This window comes from Macrobrachium nipponense, chromosome 7, assembly GCF_015104395.2.
Source record: "Macrobrachium nipponense isolate FS-2020 chromosome 7, ASM1510439v2, whole genome shotgun sequence".
Taxonomy (NCBI): domain Eukaryota; kingdom Metazoa; phylum Arthropoda; class Malacostraca; order Decapoda; family Palaemonidae; genus Macrobrachium; species Macrobrachium nipponense.
In genome coordinates this window covers 26,187,563-26,208,892 of record NC_061109.1, presented here as the reverse complement: position 1 = coordinate 26,208,892, position 21,330 = coordinate 26,187,563, and the positions used below count along the sequence as shown (strand labels likewise).

Genomic DNA, 21,330 nt, shown 5'->3' with positions numbered 1-21,330 from the left:
TATATAATAAACATACATACGTACATACTTCATCATACATGGCATAATATATATATGATATGCATGCAATATATATATTATATATATAGATAATTAAAATTAATATATATAGAATATATATATATTATATAATATTATATATATCAATTATATTATACATATACTTCACATACAATACATGACATACCCATTATATCATATATATACATACAGTACATTATATATGCATACCATACATATATATACATATATACATACATATACATTATACATACATATACTAATATATTACATACATACCTAATAATATATATTAGATATATTATATATATATTATATATATATTATATACATAATAATACATACATATAATACACTTATATATAATATATATATAGATATTCTTATATAATTATTTATTACATATTAATATAACGTACAATACATATATATACCATACATACATATATAATACATACATAGATTATATATATACATTATCCAATTCGCTTTTTTCATTTTTTTCCTTCGTGGCAAAAGAAAAAAAACAAAACAACACACATATATATATACATACAGGGACACACTATTATATGATAATGTATATTATATAGGTAACCATTACATTCATACCTAATATACACTATATAGTAACATACAATACTATTAATATACATTACATATATATACATACCTATCATTATATATCATACATACCTATATATAACCAATACATATTATATAATATTACATTATCTCGCTTTTTTTTTCATTTTTTCCTTCGGGGCAAAAAAAAAAAAAACACACACATATATATATATACATACACACACACACACATATATATGTATACAAATTATATATATATATATTATCATATATATATATATAATATATATATGTATATATAGATATAATATATATATATATATCATATCATATATATAGATATATATATATATATATATATATATATATATCTATATATATATTCTTTATATATATAATCTATATATATATATATAGATAATTATATATATATAGATATATATATATATATAGTCTCATATATATATATATATATCTATATATCATATATCTATAATTCATCCTATATAATTATATCCTATATATATAATATATCTATATATATCTATATATATCTATATATATATATATATACCTAGTATATCTATATATATTATATATATAGATATCTATATATTCTATCTTATATCTATTATTATTCTATCTATATATATATAACAATCTATCTCTATAATTATATATTCTATATTTATATATATATATATCTATATATATAACTATATTAATATATTCATATATATATCTATAATATATATCTATAATATAATATATCTATATATATATATATAATAGATATATTCTATATATCTATATATATAATAATCTAATTATCTATATATTATATATAATATCCTATATCAATATCTATATAATATTCTATTCTATATTATATCTATATCTTAGATATTATATTAATTCTATATATATTATATATCATATATATAATCTATTAATATCTATCTATATATATATATATCTATATTCTATATTCTTTTTTATCCTATATATTATATATCTGATATATAATATTATATAATAATATATATATCTATCATATATATATATATCTATATATCTATATATTATATCTATATATATATTCTATATATTCTATATATATATATTCTTATATATATATATAATCTATTATTTAATATCTATATTATTATATATATATATATATAGAAATACATATATATATATATCTATCTATATATATATATAGATATATATTAATATATATAGATTATATAATATATTTATCTATATATATATATATCTACATATATTATATGTATAATATCTATATATATCTAATATATATATATCTTATATATATATATCTATATATATAAGAGATATATATCTATATATATATAATATCTATATATATATAATATATCCTATATTACATATCTATATATATCTATATTATATCTATATATACTATATTTATATATATATATCTATATATATATATCTATGATAATATAATATCTATATATATATATCATATAATAATATATATCTTATTACTATAATAGATATCTAGATATATAGATCTATTATATATCTATATATACTATAATATATTAATATAGATATTATATAATATATATATATCTAGATATATATCTACATATATATATCTTTACATATAAATAGCTACATAATAAATATCTAATATATATAGTATCTTACTACATATATAAATCTTAATAATTCTATATCTATATAATATCTATCTATATATATATCTAGCTATATATATTATAGATATATATCTATAATATATATAATATCTTCTATATATTATTCTTATTATATATAATCTATATTTAATATATATCTATATGATATATATCTCTATATCTATATATATAATATAATATATCTATATATATCGATATCTATATTATATATATATATATAATATATATAGATATATATTATATATTCTAATATATCTAGTATTAATATAGCTATAATCTATTAGATATCGTATTATATTATATAGACGCTAGATCTCGATATTATATATTAATATCTCTTATAATATAATAAAGTATCTACATAGATTATCTATATCTAATCTATATATTCTATCAAAAAAACTATATAGTATATATCTTATCTATTATATAGAGTATGATATCTAATTATAAGATATATATATATATATATAGATAGATTCTATAGGCTTATATATTATCTATAGATTATATAGGATAAGATACGATCCTAGATATAGATCATCTAGATAGATTGATCTAGTCTATTCTAGATATATTCTATATATTATTCTATCTTATATATATTATCTATATATATATCTAGCCATATAATAATATAAATACATATATATATACCATTTATGTATATATACATTACCATAAAGGATATATACATATAATGTTATATATCTATTCTATCTAACTAATATGCATATTGTATATATTATAATATATATATTAAATTATATCCTATATATATATAATATATATCATATATAAATATATTATCTATAAATTATAATATAGATCTTTACATATCTAATATATCAATCTATATAATACCTATAATAACTCGATAATAAATACTATATAAATATATATATAATCTATATACTATATATATAATATATACAATATATAATATATATATAATAATATAGATCTATATATATACATTATATAATAGATACATTATATAATAATATATTAATTCTTATATACATACATATATCTCTATAAATATATATAGATCATATACTCTCTATATCTATATATCTATATCTCTCTATAATATAAACTAATATATCTCTTAATGCATATTATATAATATATCTCTATATCTATATATACTATTAATTATATCTCTATAAATATTATATATTCCCTACCTCTCTCTCCTTATATAAAACTCTCTCTCTTTAATATACTCTCTATTATCTCCTCCTCTCTAGATTAACTATATATAAATATAATATATATCTATAATATATCTCTATCCTATCGCTATCTCTCTCGATCTCTATCTCTATCTTAATCGATATATATATAGTTATATTATATATTATATATATCATATCTCTCTACCTCATCCTAATATCTCCTAACCACACATTAATCTATCTCATTACTCCAATCTCTATATATCATCTCTCTATATAGCTATATATATTATCTATACTAATATATATATAATCATCCTCACTCGCTAGATATATATATATTATTATATCTACTATATAATTATAATAATTATCTCTCTCTCGATCTATCTATATCTCTACTAATCTCATCTCTCTAATACCCTCTCTTATCTCTCTATATATCTTATATATCTCTATATATATATAAGTCTAGATATATATATATACTATATATCTACGCATCTCTTATATAATATATTATCTCCTCTTCTAATTATATCATACCCTCTATATATATATCTCTAATCTCATAAATATACTATAATCTCTCTATATATAAATAATCTATATACTTCTTATATATATAATATCATATATATATATATACTCTTCTTCTATCTCTCTATCTCTATATATATCTATCTATATATCTATAATATATATATATATTGCTATATATATTATATATATCTATATAGTCTATATAATATATATATATATCTATAGTATATTATATTGCCTCTGTATATATATATATATATATTATATAATAGATAATATATATCTATATATATATTATAATTATATCTTATAATGATAAGGATAATCTATATTTATATATTATTATCGTCTATAGATATATTCTATCCTATACATATCTATATCTATATAATATCTCTACATAGTATATATATATAGCATATACATATATTATACATATCGATATAAATACATATGTATCTATTTACATTATGTATATACATACATATTATATCTATATCTATCTATTCTATCTATACATAATTACCATATATATATATACATATAACATATATATACATATGTATATATACCTAGAATGTATTATATCTATCTATTATATATACAGATTATATATATATTAATATATATATATATAATATATATAATATATGTATATAATTTACCATATGTATGAGTATATGATATAATATAATTTATATATATATATATTAATATTTTACATATTATTTACAATATTACAATATACATAATATACATATATACTATATATATTATTTATTATATATATTATTATATAATATATATATATATATAGTATATTATATATATATATATGTTATATTATTTTACATATGTAAGATATATATAATAATATATAATATTATTAATATATTTTACATATGTATATATACAAATATATATAATACATATATACTATATAGAATATATAGTATTAGATATAGCTATAGGATAATAATCATATATATAGCACACACACACACCCCACACACACCACACCCACCACACCACCACCATATATATTATATATCTATATATATATATATTATATATTATATAATATATAATTATATAATTATATATACAATATTAATATTAATTAATATATAATATATACTATAATAGACTATATTTAATAATAATTTATATCAAATTATATATATTAGTATATATATATATATGTGTGTATATATATATGTATATATATACATATGACTGCTATTGTTTTGAGCAAGTGCAGGAGAGTCTAATACAGTATTAATGTTTATTAAACAACTTATTTAATTGTAATTTAAGTGTAATGCTTTGTACGAAAAGGAAAGGTTAGGATAAGTGGTGGTGGTCAAGAATGGATTAATCCATTTTTAGTTATTTCTTTTGGAAAAAAGTATTCAGATCTCAAGAGTTCTGGGGTTCTAATTTAATATTAAGTCAAATTCGCATATTCACAGTATTTTTCACTGAGAAATATTCACCAATTTATTATCATATTTGCAAGACTAAATGCACCTTTTGTGATAAAATTAAAATGCTTAGGTATAAGCATTTTAAACTTAAAATAGGCCGTTCTAAAAAAATTTCAGATTTTGCAGATTTTAGCTATTTGTGGGGGGGGGGGGGGGGGGGGGAGGCATACATCCCACACACAAATACCAAGGAGCTGCCGAATGGGGGAGAGGTATATATCCCACACAAATACCAGGAGCCGCCTGGGGGGAGAGGCATACATCCCACACAAATACCGGAGCCGAATGGGGGGAGAGGCATACATCCCACACTAATACCGGAGCCAAATGGGGGGAGAAGCATACATCACAAATACCAGGAGCTGCCTAGGAGGAATCACAAAATACCAGGTGGGGAGAGGATATCCCACATAAATACCAGACCAGAGCTGAATGCTGAGAGGAATACATCCCACACAAATACCAGGAGCCGACTGGGGGGAGAGGCATACACACAAATACCAGGAGTCTGAATGGGGGGAGAGGCATATATCACACAAACCAGGAGCTGAATGGGGGAGAGGCATACATCCCACACAAATACCAGGAGCTGAATGGGGGGAGAGGCATACACCCCACACAAATACCAGGAGCTGAATGGGGGGAGAGGCATACATCCCACACAAATACCAGGAGCTGAATGGGGGGAGAGGCATACATCCCACACAAATCCAGTAGGCTCAAAAATGGAGCATAAAAAAACTCCCACACAAAATACCAGGAGCTGAATGAGGCTACATCCCACACAATACCAAGGGGAAAAAGGCTGACTGGGGGGTAGAGGCTACATCACAATACCGGCGCTGATAGAGGCTATGGGGGGGAGAGCATACATCACAAATACCAGGAGCTGAATGGGGGGAGAGGCATACATCACAAATACCAGGAGCTGAATGGGGGGAGAGACATACCATCACACTAACCAATGGAGCCTGAAAATGGGAGAGGGAGGCATACTCGCCACACTATACCAGGAGCTGGGGGGGAGAGGGCATCATCCCACACAAATACCGGAGCTGAATGGGGGGAGAGGCATAATCCCACACCAAATACCAGGAGCTGAATGGGGGGAGAGGCATACAGGTACAAAAGATTTTACATAGGGCTGAATGGGGGAAGAGGCCTACATCCCACACAAATACCAGGAGCTTGAATGGGGGAGAGGCATACATCCACACAAATACCAGGAGCCGAAATGGGGGATAGGCATACATCCCTCCCCACACAAAGACCAGGACGAACTGGGGAGAGGCATACATCCCCCACACAAATACCAGGAGCTGAATGGGGGGAGAGGCATACATCCCACACAAATACCAGGAGCTGAATGGGGGAGAGGCATACATCCCACACAAATACCAGGAGCTGAATGGGAGAAAAGGCATACAACCACCAACCTCCCAGAGCTGAATGGGGGGGAGAGGCATACATCCCACACAAATACCAGGGAGCTGAATGGGGGGGAGAGCATACATCCCACACAAATAACCAGGAGCGATGGGGGGAGGAGGCATACAAATCACCCCAAATACCGGAGCTGAATGGGGAGAGGCTACATCCCACACAAATACAGGAGCCTGAATGGGTAGAGGCATACATCCCGACACAAATACCAGGAGTGATGGGTGGAGAGGCATACATCCACACAAATACCAGGGGGGAACGAATGGGGGAGAGGCTACATCCCACACAAATACCAGGAGCTGAATGGGAGAGGCATACCCCATCCCACACAAATACCAGGAGCTGAATGGCGGGAGACGCATACATCCCACACAATACCAGGAGTCTGAATGGGGGGAGAGGCATACATCCACACAAATACGAGGAGCTGAATGGGGGTAGAGGCATACATCCCACACAAATACCAGGAGCCCTGAATGGGGGGAGAGGCATACAAATCCCACACCAAATACCGGGAGCTGAATGGGGAGGAGGCAATACATCCCACACAAATACCAGGACTGAATGGGGAGAGGCATAATCCCACACAATACCCAGGAGCTGAATGGGGGAGAGGCATTACCCATCCCCACAAATACCAGGGCTGAATGGGGGAAGAGGCCATACCTCCCACACCAATAACCAGGAGGCCCGGACTGGGGGAGAGGCATACATCCCACACAAATACCAGAGCGAATGGGGGAGAAGGCAATTACCATTCCCGAATGGGGGAGAGGCATACATCCCACACAAATACCAGGAGCTGAAAGGGGGGAGAGGCATACATCCCACACAAATACCAGGAGCTGAATGGGGGGAGAGGCATACATCCCACACAAATACCAGGAGCTGAATGGGGAAGAGGCCAATAATCCCCCACACAAATAAACAGAGCTGAATGGGGGGAGAGGCATACATCCCACACAAATACCAGGAGACGGACTGGGGGAAGAGCCATACATCCCACACAATACAGAGGCTGGAGAATGGGGGGAGGAAATGGCATTACATTCCCACACAAATACCAGGAGACTGAAATGGGGGGAGAGGCATATCCCACACAAATACCAGGAGCTGAATGGGGGAGAGGCATATATCCCCCACAATTACCAGAAGCCGAATGGTGGGAGAGGCATACATCCCACACCAAATACCAAGGAGCCAGCTGGGGGAGAGGAACATCCCACACAAATACCAGGAGCCGACTGGGGGAAGGGCATACATCCCACACAAATACCAGGAGCTGACTGGGGGGAAGGGGGGGAGGCATACATCCCACACAAATATACCAGGAGCCAACTGTATGTACGTAATAATGAACAAACTTATTTTATGAAAAGTAAATACCTGCCTTAATAGATATGATCACTAAAAGGCAAACACCAGGTAGAGCATAATAAAACTGTTTCCAAATGACTTGGAATCCTAGATAAGGTAAAAAAAATTCCATATGATTTTTGTATGTATAATACAGCTAAGTTTCTCCATGTACTGTCAAAGCACACTAACCCATCTTTCCCCCCTATGATAACTAGTTTTTAATCTGAAATCCTATAATTCTACTGAATCGTTAATCATTTAAAACTCTTCCTCTTACAACTTTAATTCTAAAATAAGCAAATGGTTCCTGTCGACAGTTTGCCTTTTTTTTTTATAACATTCAGCATTTGTAAAACACCTCCATAAAGGACATGTTGGATCTACTCAAAATTATTTCTATATAATATGGTATTCCCGAGTTTTCGCATTGCTATCCTTAACGATTACTCTTCTTATCTTTTCAATGCCAACATAAGAAGGGCTGGAATCAGGAAGGGGCTGAAATCAGTAAGGACATCAGCATGTAAAATATTTTCCAAATGCAATCGTAAAAGTATCAGTTCAATGAGTGTCAGAAATAGGTGCATGACCTATAAAGTGCATTCAAGTGAATATAATGTCTATTACCAAGGACTAATGATTACCAGTGTTAATACACTACTCCACAGGGATCAACTATAGCAGCAATTTACCCACAAGAAAAATTAGGTAGTATAGTAATGTTTAGTCAGATCGGAGGATTGGAAAACCAAAGTATAGACTCATTCAGTTTAGGTTTTACATCTAGTGAGAAGCCAAGAAGATAGTAGCAAAATCCATGGATTAAGATTATGGTCGCTATATCAAGATTTGGAAATGAAGGAACGCAAAGGGAAGATGTAGTGAGCGATATGAATCAACATGTTGACCATGGACTTTTAGCTGGACTGAATTATTGGAGGGCAGTATGTGTGTGTCTATTTGGCTGAAGGGTAAGGTAACAAGGTACTAGTGGCAAGAAGGGCACCACTGAAGAAAACTGAACAAAGTTAGGCATGGCAGAAATGAGGATGCTTAGACAGATGAGAGTAGTCAATAGATGCAACATATATAAGAAATAAATCATCCATCAAGAGCTCAACAAAATTCAATCAAGTGTCAAAGAACACCAAAGACCCATGACCAAGACGGTTATAGCACTTTATTAGTAGGGGGGGAGAATGAGCAACATGTTGCAGGATAGGTCCTGGAAATGGTAGCGCTACAAACAGCAAAGATTAAAAGATGCAGAGACTGAATTTCAGTTCACAAGACAAAGAAAAGACATAAGATGGAAACACCTAGAAAAGGCTCATGAAAATACATACTGCAACCTCACCTACGAAAATAGCCTAAGAAAATGGCAGTAGTAATGCTAATAGCCTAAGAAAATGGTAGTAGTAATGCTACCTTCTGTTGAACACCTAACTCATCCTACCAACATTACATATTACATTTCCTACCCAAGTTGTATGATGATCGCTTTCATTATCCATAAACAATCACAGCTCCATCTTTAAGGCTTATTCCTGCCAAATTCACCAACAAACAGTATGAAAACTGACCTTGCCAGACTTGTTTTCACACCAAATAAGTCAATGGCATTCATGTATGTATTCTAATAAACTCGCCATACAGACAGCTATTACAAAATACATTCTACACCATATACAATATGTGATCTAAATCAAGGTCATTATTTAAGATTTCTGCTGTGGAATTTTAAAATATGCATAGTCCCCCTCCATATACTATCAATACGTGCTTAGGAGATTCCATATATGTGCACCACAGTAAGGGCAATATGAAATTATGGTTTAAATGAGTTAAGAGTTATCCATGGTCTACTCCTCCCACTCAAACGACCCAGATATAGATATGACAACAATCAAGAGTCAACAGAGGATCACAATTATTTTAAGTTCTTCTAAAAGAAAGCTGCTTTAAGCTATTTCTGTTTGGCATATGACCACTAGCAACCATTAGTTATCTTAGATACTAACACAGCCATTTGTAGATTTTCCAAACAAATGGAAGAGTGCCTGAATTGCCTGATGGCTGTAAGGGTGCTAAAGAATCAAAATGTACAATTAATTCTGTTTTGTTAAAAACCTCTAACAACTTTGATACAGGTGTCAAGTCTTGATTCTAACATTAAAGCATACTGGATAATTTTGGTACACTGGACTGAACAATATGCAAAAATGCAATGTCAACCACATCAAGTCTCTGATACATCTAAATAGAATTAAATCATATCATGGGCTAATATGAAGTTTTTAATCAATTGTATTGTATCCCCCGAACACAAGACTGCTGTGTATGGATTAGAAGTTAAAAAGGGAAAGAAAAACCAAAGCTAAAGGGATAAGGAAAATTAAATTGTACAAATTAGAGAAGGAAGGGGATAAGAAGAGAGTTTAAGAGGAGGGTTTTGGAGGATATTGATACAGGGATTGAAGATGTTCAAGAATGTATGGCACGAAATGCAGCAGTAATAAGAAGGCATGGAAAGGAGTTGCTAGGAGACACATCTGGTATCATATGGAAAGAAAAGGAGAGTTGGTGGTGGGATGAAGACATAAAAGATAAGGAGGAGGCAAAGAAAAGAAGGGAAGAGTCACAGTCAGTGGAAGACTGAGATAGGTTCAGAGAGAAAAACCAAGGCGGTGAAAAAGGTGGTAGCCCAAGCGAAAGCAAAGGCGTACAATGATGTGTATAATGAGCTGGGGACAAAGGAAGGATTAAAGATGATGATCAAGCTATCAAAGGCTAGAAATAAGAGCACCAAAGATATTACACATATCAAACACATCAAAAGATCAATATGGTGTAGTACTTAGGAGGAGGACACTGAAGAGATGGACAGAATTTTTCGAACATCTGTTAAATTAAGAAAATAACAGACTAATAATATTATTAGAGAGGATGGGCAAGTGAACATTGGCATGGTAATGAGGTTTTCTAGGCAAGAGGTACTAAATGCACTGAATAAGATGAAGAATGGGAAGGCAGCCGGACCAGACATGATTCCAGTGGAGGCATGGAAAGCATTAGGAGATGAAGGAGTGGATGTACTGTACGATCTTATGATAAAGATCCTTGAACAGGGAAATACACGAGTAGCATGGAAGTATACTGATCACAATTTTTAAAGGGAAAGGCGATGTCCGAGAGTGTGGTAATTATAGGGGCATTAAATTGATGTCCCACACTTTGAAGATACTGGAAAGGATGATAGATGCTAGACTGAGATAAGAAGTGCAAATAGGTAAAGAGCAGATGGGATTTATGAAGGGAAGGGGAACAACAGATGGTATATTTTGTCTGATGTAACTAATGGAGAAATTTGGGAAAGGCAAAGGGTATTCATTGACCTTGAAAAGGCTTATGACCGAGTCCCGAGACAAGAGGTATGGAGGAGTCTGAGGGAGAAGATGGTGCCAGAGAAGTACAAGTGATTGATACAAGAGATGTACTGGAATGTATTTACCAGAGTGAGGAGCAGTGTTGGGGAGACAGAGTTTTGAGGTGAGAGTAAGATTACACCAGGTGTCGGCTCCGAGCTCATTTATCTTTAACATAGTGATGGATGTTATAATAGAGGAAGGAAGGGAACAATGGATGTTATAATAGAGGAAGTAAGGGAACATATTGTATGTAGATGATATTGTTCTGTGCGCAGAGAGCAGGGAAGATCTGGAAATGAAATTGGAAAGATGGAGACAAGTACTGGAGGACAGAGGAATGAGAATAAGTAGATCTAAGACAGAATATGTGTGTACCACCACTGAGGGGGATGATAGAGAAAGTATTCAGCTTGGTGGAGAGCAAATAAAGAGTTGATAAGTTTAAAGTATTTGGGATCTTTTTTAACGCTGGAGGAAGTATGGAAGAAGTAGTAAAACATCAGGTACAGGCTGGAACAACTGGAGAGCGGCCTCTGGAGTTCTTTTTGACAAAAGAGTACTGCTTAGGTTAAAAGGAAAATTTCACAAGACAGTGGTAAGAACAGCAATGCTGTATGGTATGGAAACAGCAAGCATGAGAAAAACAGAGCAGAAGATGGATGTGGCAGAAATGAGAATGCTTAGGTGGATGTCTGGGGTGACAAGAGGGGATAGGATCAGAAATGACTACATAAGGGGGTCGACTAAGGTGGTGAAAGTATCAAAGTGCAGGAGGGGAGGCTGAGATGGTATGGACACCTGTTGAGGAGAGATGGGGACCACACTGGGAGACATACTATGGGGATGGAGGTTCAAGGAAGAAGAAGCAGGAGACCAAGAAAAAGAGATGGAAGGACTGTGTGAGAGGAGACTTACATGAGAAGGGAATCGATGAGGCAGAAGCGCAGGATAGAAATAGATGGAAACGGCTCATCCGAAACGGCGACCCCTTATAAAAATGGGAACCAGCTGGGAAGAAGAAGAATCAATTGTATTTTTCATAGCTAACAAAACCGAAGTCTTAATAGGAAAATCTTCTAGCACCAGCTGGATACCAGTTAAAACAACAGAAGACTGTAAAGCAAGGAATCTGATCTGGTATCCCATGCATACAAACAAATTGATTAAGAATTTGTCATTTGTTCATACAGAAAAACCTTCGGTCTTAACAATAGGACAGACATACATACTTGGAGGGAGGTACAAGTACTTTGAACTGGCTTGGGGTCCAGCCCACCTGACCTTAATAGTTCTATAGAAGGGGGTCTGAGCCTGTGAGAACAGATAGTTCAAGCAACAAACCATAAGCCACACGGGTTTGTTACCACTCTTCCTCCCCTTGCCAGATGAGTAGTATTTGCTACTGAGAAGCAGATTTGTCTTTTGTATAAAAACAACCCATATACCTACAACCAGAATGGCTGCCCCACACTCCTGTATCAGACCAGTTCCAGCTTATGACTTGTCTATGCTTTAACCCACCCGTAAGAAAGGGAAAAAAGGTAAAGGAGACCAGCCAACTCGCTCATTCTCTTCCACACAATCATCTTAGGTAATATACAAATTGTCCCACCAGGGGCACTGGCAGAGATAAAAGTGTCCAAGACCTGTGGTCAATGTCCTACAGGTACAAGGATGTGAACATGGCTTGCTGAAGCCAGGAACCAGCATTCAAAATCCTATGAATAGACAAGTTCTTTAATGCCAGAGAGGAACTCATTCCTCTAATGTGGTATGTTCTAGTCTGCGCACACACTGTGTCACAGAACTAGAAGGCGAGCGAGTTCATACGCCTGTTGAATCACCTCAATAATGGAAAACTCCAAAAAGCTCGAACATGAAAATCCTAGAATCCCCGGACACGAGTTGACAGGGCCTAGAACTCGACACTTCGTGGAATCAATGATAAAAGACAAGCATGCATGCACACACACGCACACTGAAAGTAAAGCACTAATAAACGATGGGCTAACAAAGAAACCAGCTTGGGAAGGAAAGCGCAAAAGCGAGCACCACTCTCCAATGGGGTCAAAGATTTAAGACTTTACGTGTCACAAGGTTCCAAGCCTGGTCGGTGACCAGCTTCCACCTCATATGGTTCCCAGATGCCACAGATTTCCTGGCTTTAAAATCTTTGATTGTCTTAACCGGGTTCCAGCTGGCACTAGATACTACTATTGTTAAGACCAAAGGTTTCTTTGGCATATGAACAAAGTGATTTTGTCTAGAACTTTCTTGCTTACTGATTTTAGAGAAACTTGAAGGTTCAATCATCCTGGTGGGAATACACGCATCTACAATTCAACTTCATGATCCTCTGGCCCTTCAAGTAAAAACCTTCACCTCTGCACAGACACCGTATTTTGAAGGCTATACTTGGGTTAGAATAAAATTCTTAACCAGATTTTACTCTGGTTTGCACCCAAAGCACAAATCTAAAAAGAGAGAGGAGCCATTTACATGATTTATATAATGTAGCACAATGTCTTTTTCTTAGACTCACAGTATTTGTGCAATATCTACATACTGTTGATTCTCTCTGAGATGAGGTTCTGAAATCTACAGAGTAAATAATACACTGATCCATATTATGAATGACATTGGGTTTCATCAGTTTTTTGATAAGCACTAAAGTACTCTGATCTACAGAAAGCACCGGACAGTTTTTAAAAGGATTTTTAAATTTTCTCCACAATTAAAACCAGATACAGAGTGAGGTGGGCGAATACCGACTGCGGGGGAACACAGACCAAATGATGTTCTGGTACAAAAACTATTTAAAATTTCATGCTGAAACTCATCGCCAACACAGCAACAATCTCAGTGAACATGACAGCAACAGGTTTATGCCATCAAGTTGTCTGCGTTCATCAGGAAAAATTGATTTTTTGGATGTCTGTTGTAATTTTTCGAGCTTCTCATGTAATGTCTCACATCCGTGAATATGGCAAGATTGTTTCCAATAAGTTTCATTACGATATTTAGCCATATTGACATGTTATGGAGTGAAATTAAGTGTGTCCTTTCGAAGTGGCTGCCACAGCACTGCTAAACAAAAAAACATGGTGAGGGGGACTACCGACCGTAAACATGCAGGGAAACATCGACTGCAAACGCAGATGCATGAAGTTGTGAATATTTCGAAATATTTTTGAAGCTTTGAATATTGTGAATATTTTTTAAATACATAACAAAAAGTGGAACAGTGTTTTAGTGAGTAAAGTTGAAGGTGATATTTAGTGAATTTTAATGCAATATCAGTGTCATCATACTAAAAACAGGAAATTTCTATTGCGTAGGTTCAACTTTACGTATTCATATATCTAATGTCAAAGTCTTTCTGATCTAGCCTACGGACTACTTGGAAGCCTGATCATCAGTCTCATTATGCAAACAGGAAATTTGGTTTTTAGAGGGTTCCTCACACCCCCAGTTGGTGTTTCCCCATGTTTGCAGAACACCAACCAAGGTCCCAAAAATTGTTAAAAAGTGCAAAATATGAAACTTATTCTCCGAGTTGAGGATTTATGAGCATACCATAGTTGGGCCATATTATGCAGTTTGTTTTGGGCACAGCATGCACTCTTTCAGGTAGAAAAGATTTCTTAAGCAATTTTTTCAACATAGTTCGGTATTCCCCCACCTCACCCTACTGTACAACTTCCCCTACGCCTAAATTTCTATAATAGTTATTTTGCATCTACAAAGTTCCTGGAACATAGCTCTTTAGCTGAAGCAAACTGCTATAGTCTTGGAAGAAAAAATTTTAAATTTCTTGTCATATGCCAATTTGCTGATGGTATCGACAGTTCTTTTAGTTTAATTGCAACGTCGGGAATCTATCAAGATATCACTGTAATTAGCCAGAGCAGTTATACTTTGCTGTAGTTCTTAAAAATTTTTACCTGATCCCATTGACACAATATGATATTGGTTTGTAGTACTAAATAATAACTTACACATCTAAATAGACTGTGACATGCTGCATATCAAAAGATATATGCTGGTAAATAGGAGGGTGGATATAGTGGCAAAGAACGCTAGAAAAAATGCAGCAATTGACAAAAAAGGATAAAAAAAGCCAACAAGAATTTTCAAGAGAATATTAAAATGTTCTCTGTAGGAGATGAATGGTTACATTTTAATGGAGGATGACAGTGGATTTAAAACATGACTTGCAAATAAAGTGGCATGAAACCAGTTCTACTTTGTGTAGCATAAATGATATAAGGCCTAGAAAAAGCTGACAATAGAATAGGAAGGTATTATGTAAGGTGCCTGAATATACAACACAAAATACTTCATTATTTTAAAAGGTTCAAGGGTTTTTATGATGGATTGATTGATTGATTGATTATGTCTGTTAAAAACTGGTGTCACAACATCTCTTATCGACATATATGATGGATGAAAACCTTGTTACAATAAATAGATGGAAGTGTGTCTAGTCTAAAAAAAAATTAAAAAAAATTAAAAAAATTGAAATCGATTTACTATAGGTTGTCTGACATACCCCAAGGTTACTAACAGTGTATACAAGACAAAAGTGTGTTATGTCTATGGGTCTATGTCTGTTCTGTATACCTATGAATGGAGTGATGCAACATTAAGAGGAAGTGCTGGGAATGAAGTCTTAAAGTTGTGGGGATTTCTGAATAGTATGTACACAGAATACCTGATGTTTGCTGATACACAGACTGAATAAAATAATGAGCAACTGCACAGACAGGTGCAATAGTATGTGACTATTAGCAAGAGGAGATAGTTGAGAATACTGTACATGGGAGTAAAAGTAAGGCTTAAAGGGAAAATAGCAACTGATGAACCAGTAATCTAGTATGGAGTGTTCAAGACTTAAGCAGCAGATTTGAAGCCTTTGGGTATTTGGAAGGAAATACTAAGTCTGATAACTGTATGGAGAGAATGAATCACTCAAGTGAAATACAGATGATAATGTGCAAAAGATTGGGAAGATGCCATGTAAGAAACTGCCAAGAAGTCTCTCCTCTTTATAAAGGAGTGAAGATGCGGATATTACATGCAACCAACGAACAAAGCTAGAATGTAGTCTGGATATGAATTGTTAATGATGTGTATGCGATATAAGAACTGAATGGGCGAGAAATGTGGAGATCTGGTGCAGGTATAGATTACAATTGCTAGAAAGACATTCTGGGGTAAGTGAAAACAACTGATGACGATTTGATGGAAAAGTGAGAAATTGTCAGTATTTGGGTGAACGAGGGAGGTGGGGGGGATGGGTTAAACAACTGGGCAAAGTCTGGGATAAAACACCCCCGCTAACCAGTACATAAAAAGATAGACTAGAGGTGAAGAGTGCTGCGGTGCATTGCATACACGTACTGTTAATTAATGCACTTTAAGCCTTCTGCCTACGTGAGAGTTATATACAACGCGAAAGTTATACACAACGAGGAAGTTAAAATATGAAAAGGGGATGAAATTGTTGTTCGTGTATTCCTGGAAGCCATCCATTGGGGGAAGATTAATGGCAATTTTACTGCAATATATTTTAAGTATATACATAAATACAAACACCACCCATATCTCCACATGTACAGTACACATACTACAATATATGCATATAGTAGCTATGTATAAGTACACATGGGCTACATTTCATATTCAACGTATGGCGCGTCTACGTCCCCATCTGGCATTAGAACATTGGTGGCAAAGTTTTGAGAGTTCATAAGCCTAAAGTAGCTATTTATCAGAAGTAAAATGAGGTTGAGGTGTACGATAATTTTCGCGAAGCGCCGGCAGAAAATAGCCTACCTGGTATCTTTTGCCTGCGAATCCGCGACCTTGAAAAAACATTGGTTGACAGGTTGTGATATTTAACTTCAATGTAGCCTAGTAACTGTTTATTTATAAGTTATTTTCCAGATAACTAATTTGAAGGTGGTTGAAGGCATCTTAATTGTAATTTTCGTTGTAATCAAATTTATTTAATACATAGGAATATGCGATTAAAAGTGTGACCGGTGGCTTCGCCAATTGAATAGGAGGCGGACGCCAAAATACTAATCTTCCGACCTTGGGCAGGCTGGGTAATAGTGTATCATGACAGACCAAAAGAAAAAAAAAAAAAACTTTAAAAAAATACGCAGTATCCACACACTTGTAAACTCCTTTACTCCACAGCCCGCTTCTTGTCTGTTGTAAATGTGGTTACTACTAGTATACGTACAAAATGAAGACTAGAATAGTCTTCCACTGATAACGACAGCCGTAATTTGCTTGTCAATTTCCTAATTAACGACTTTTATAAGTGGATCCTACATCCTACGAAGTGTGAAGGAGTGAGCTAAGGGAAAATTCTTGTGTTCAGTTCAATTCTTCCTACTCGTTCCGAACGTCCTTCGATGAGAGGCTATTCTTATGTTGAGAAATTAAGATTGGGTTGCACTTACCTTAGTGTAGCCAGTACCTACCTATTGGGACATTTTCGTGATTGCTTCAATACTCTACAGGTGTAGTTTCCTTGTATATGAGGACTTCCACCGTACTACTAATCTAGTTTAATATTCTGTTATCAAAAGCGTTTAGACTTAGTAGCCCAAGTCCTCAGCGAAGCCACAAAAACTTTCAAACCCTTTCAACATTAAATTTTTAGACCATCTTGTAAATGATCGCGTGATACTGCACATAAATACATTTACTAACATTATCTGAATGACTATTAACTAACAATGCCTATTGACATTAAAACTATGCTATAACTTACATGAAATCCCGGTTGTCGTCTCAAACGAAGCGTTGTTATGTTGACAGGCCGACAGTCAGAGAACGTCTGACGGTCTGAGAGAGAGAGAGAAAGGAGGAGGCCGGCCGGCGGGTTGTGAAGATTCTTCACGTCGCGTCACCGCGTCAGATGGTCACCCACCGAAGCCAATAGCATTTCATAACGACCACAAAGGAAGCAGTTGCCAATCAGAATTTTCTCATTGCTGATAGCATAGCTGCATATATTGCTTGAAACTTCGGTGTTTAGTCCCACCTCGACTACAGAGATTCTGTGGAAGGATATGTAAATGGTGTCAAATGATTACGGTAGTAGAAGAGAAAACGACTTACATTATTACAACCGGACTGTCATGATGTCATCAATGAGTAGGCAGTAACCTTTGGTAATAACGTGAAGGCGAAGCTGCTTGAGCGTAAATATCCCAGTCATGACACAGCGATGCCAGATCTACAGCTTAATTTGAAGTTCACAGGCCTTTAGCATCTCCAGATTTCCTCCAAAATTGGTGGAATCAGGAGAATGCTGACAAACACATCTAACTTCTCTAAAAAATTTACCGTAGAACACTGACTTATTTCTCTTAAGTTAATTTAGAATGTGTAAAAAATAATTTCTTCAGGATTATTTTTTTTTTCATATTTTGGCAAAATGTGCAAAAGAGGCTCGGATTTCTTTCTGTTGCGGTTTAGTTAAATGCATACAGGAGCTAAGAGGAGAAAGTAGGCTGTTTAGCTTGGTTTCTTTGCTCTAAATTCAAGTTGAGGCTGTATAAAACTGAAATGGGATAAAGGCACAATTTCTACCGGTCTGGGTCAGAGCGTCTAGACTCTTAAGAGCATGGAGCATATAGCCTCCACATGAAGCAAACGGTAAGAAATTAATCATGTTTTGTCTTTTAGGTATTATAACAAGGACGTTCGAGAAAGGACTTTATAAATATAACGATTATGGATAACAAGAAAACTAATTTTATTGGTGCGGAATTTAATTGTTGGCCCAAGACCTAAAAAAAATTACGGGGACTTAGAACCACAGTAGGAAAACGAGATATTTAAAATGGGTTAGAAAAAACAGGTTATCAAATAAAACTATAAACCTGTAAGCGACAAGTATACATGGGCTGGCCACATGGACCTAGAAATGCCTGACAGGTGAGCTTCCAGAAGTAAACCTGAATAACAATTATTCATTTTGGGCGTTTTCAAGTGAGAAAACTATTTTCTCTTTGGCCGATATTAGACAACCTGGACTTATCTAGGTCATGATTAGATATGCAAATTAAACAATTGGCTCAATTTTCTCTATATGCAGCAACTGGCATCACTTGTTTTGTGTTGAATATGTGTAGGTACGTACTATATTATATGATCGGTCATCGTCCCACTGCATTTTAATCTTTTTTAATAATGAGTGGATTACACACACACACCACACACTATATATATATATATATATATATATATATATATATATATATATATATATATATATATATATGTGTGTGTGTGTGTGTGTGTGTGTGGTGTGTGTGTGTGTGTGTGTGTGTGTGTGTAGTTTTGACTCAGGATACAATCTCAAAGATGAAGGGAAAATTACCATTGTTTATATATATATATATATATATATATAATATATATATACAACTAATGGACAATTAAGATTCACCTCTGTTCATATTTATTCCCGACATTTTATTATTTTCGAATAACTACATTTTCCAGGGCTCTAAAACACACACGCACACACATGCAATTATTATAAACGCGAATATAAATTTTTGGCACATTTAAGTATGTATCTTGATTTTAAAAACTGCATAATTTTAAGTGTAAAACTTCATATATTTGTTTATTGTAATTGAGTGTTTTTGTTTAGCTTTTTACCCTTGAAAATGTAATAATTAGAATATCACAAAATGTCGAGAATAAATATGAATATTAATCGTGCGTATTGAATATGAAGGTAATGTCACTCCACACAATTTATATACATACCTACATAAAACAAACACACACACACACACACACACACACACACACACACACACACACATATATATATATATATATATATATATATATATATATATATATATATTCTTTTTCCTAAATATATTCTTTGCTGTACAAAGATTTTTTTGTGGACGTTCACATAATAAAAACGAAACGTACGATGTGGCAACACAGAAACAGTCATCCGGGATTCATGTAGCAGATACTGCTTCATCATCATGAGCTCCGCAAACCGCCTACAATGGAATGTCTCTCTTTGTATTCCTCGCGATTCATAAGCACCCTTCTAGCTAGGATGATCTGGTTACTTTTTTTTTACACTGTAGGTTATTTAACAAGCTATATTTAATTGTGATACTATAACTGATGACGACAGCCTATTGCCTACCTAATTTGTGAGATGAAAGTTATAATTTCGTTATGCAATTGAATGATGCTATTTGCATTCCAAATAGCAAGCGTCAACACTATCAAATACTGAGCACCAACACGCTATTAACTTGGTGAAATGTTACATAACGCAATACCTTATTATTATTGTATTTTACAGTGCTTTGTGTAAGTGGAGACAAGAGACAAGTTCAGGGTGGGGTGGGGCGGGGGTGATCCCTTTTAAGGGTTTGCAGGCAAGTCATACAAACGAGACACAGCTCATCGTAGGGTAATGCAGAATTCATGATGATGAAGCAACAACTACAACATGAATCACAGATGACTGTTACAGTGTTCCCTAGACGTGTGTTTC

At 33.6% G+C, this 21,330-nt stretch overlaps 1 protein-coding gene across 1 annotated transcript in view; it reads right to left on the bottom strand.

Annotated features, from left to right (window-relative positions):
• Positions 1-18,904, bottom strand: part of LOC135217271 (glutathione S-transferase 1-like) — a 38,104-nt gene extending 19,200 nt beyond the window's left edge. Inside the window, exon 1 of the mRNA XM_064253010.1 lies at positions 18,553-18,904. The gene's annotated coding sequence lies outside the window, so the exon portion shown is untranslated. The remainder of the gene's footprint in view (positions 1-18,552) is intronic.
• Positions 18,905-21,330: the final 2,426 nt, after the last annotated feature.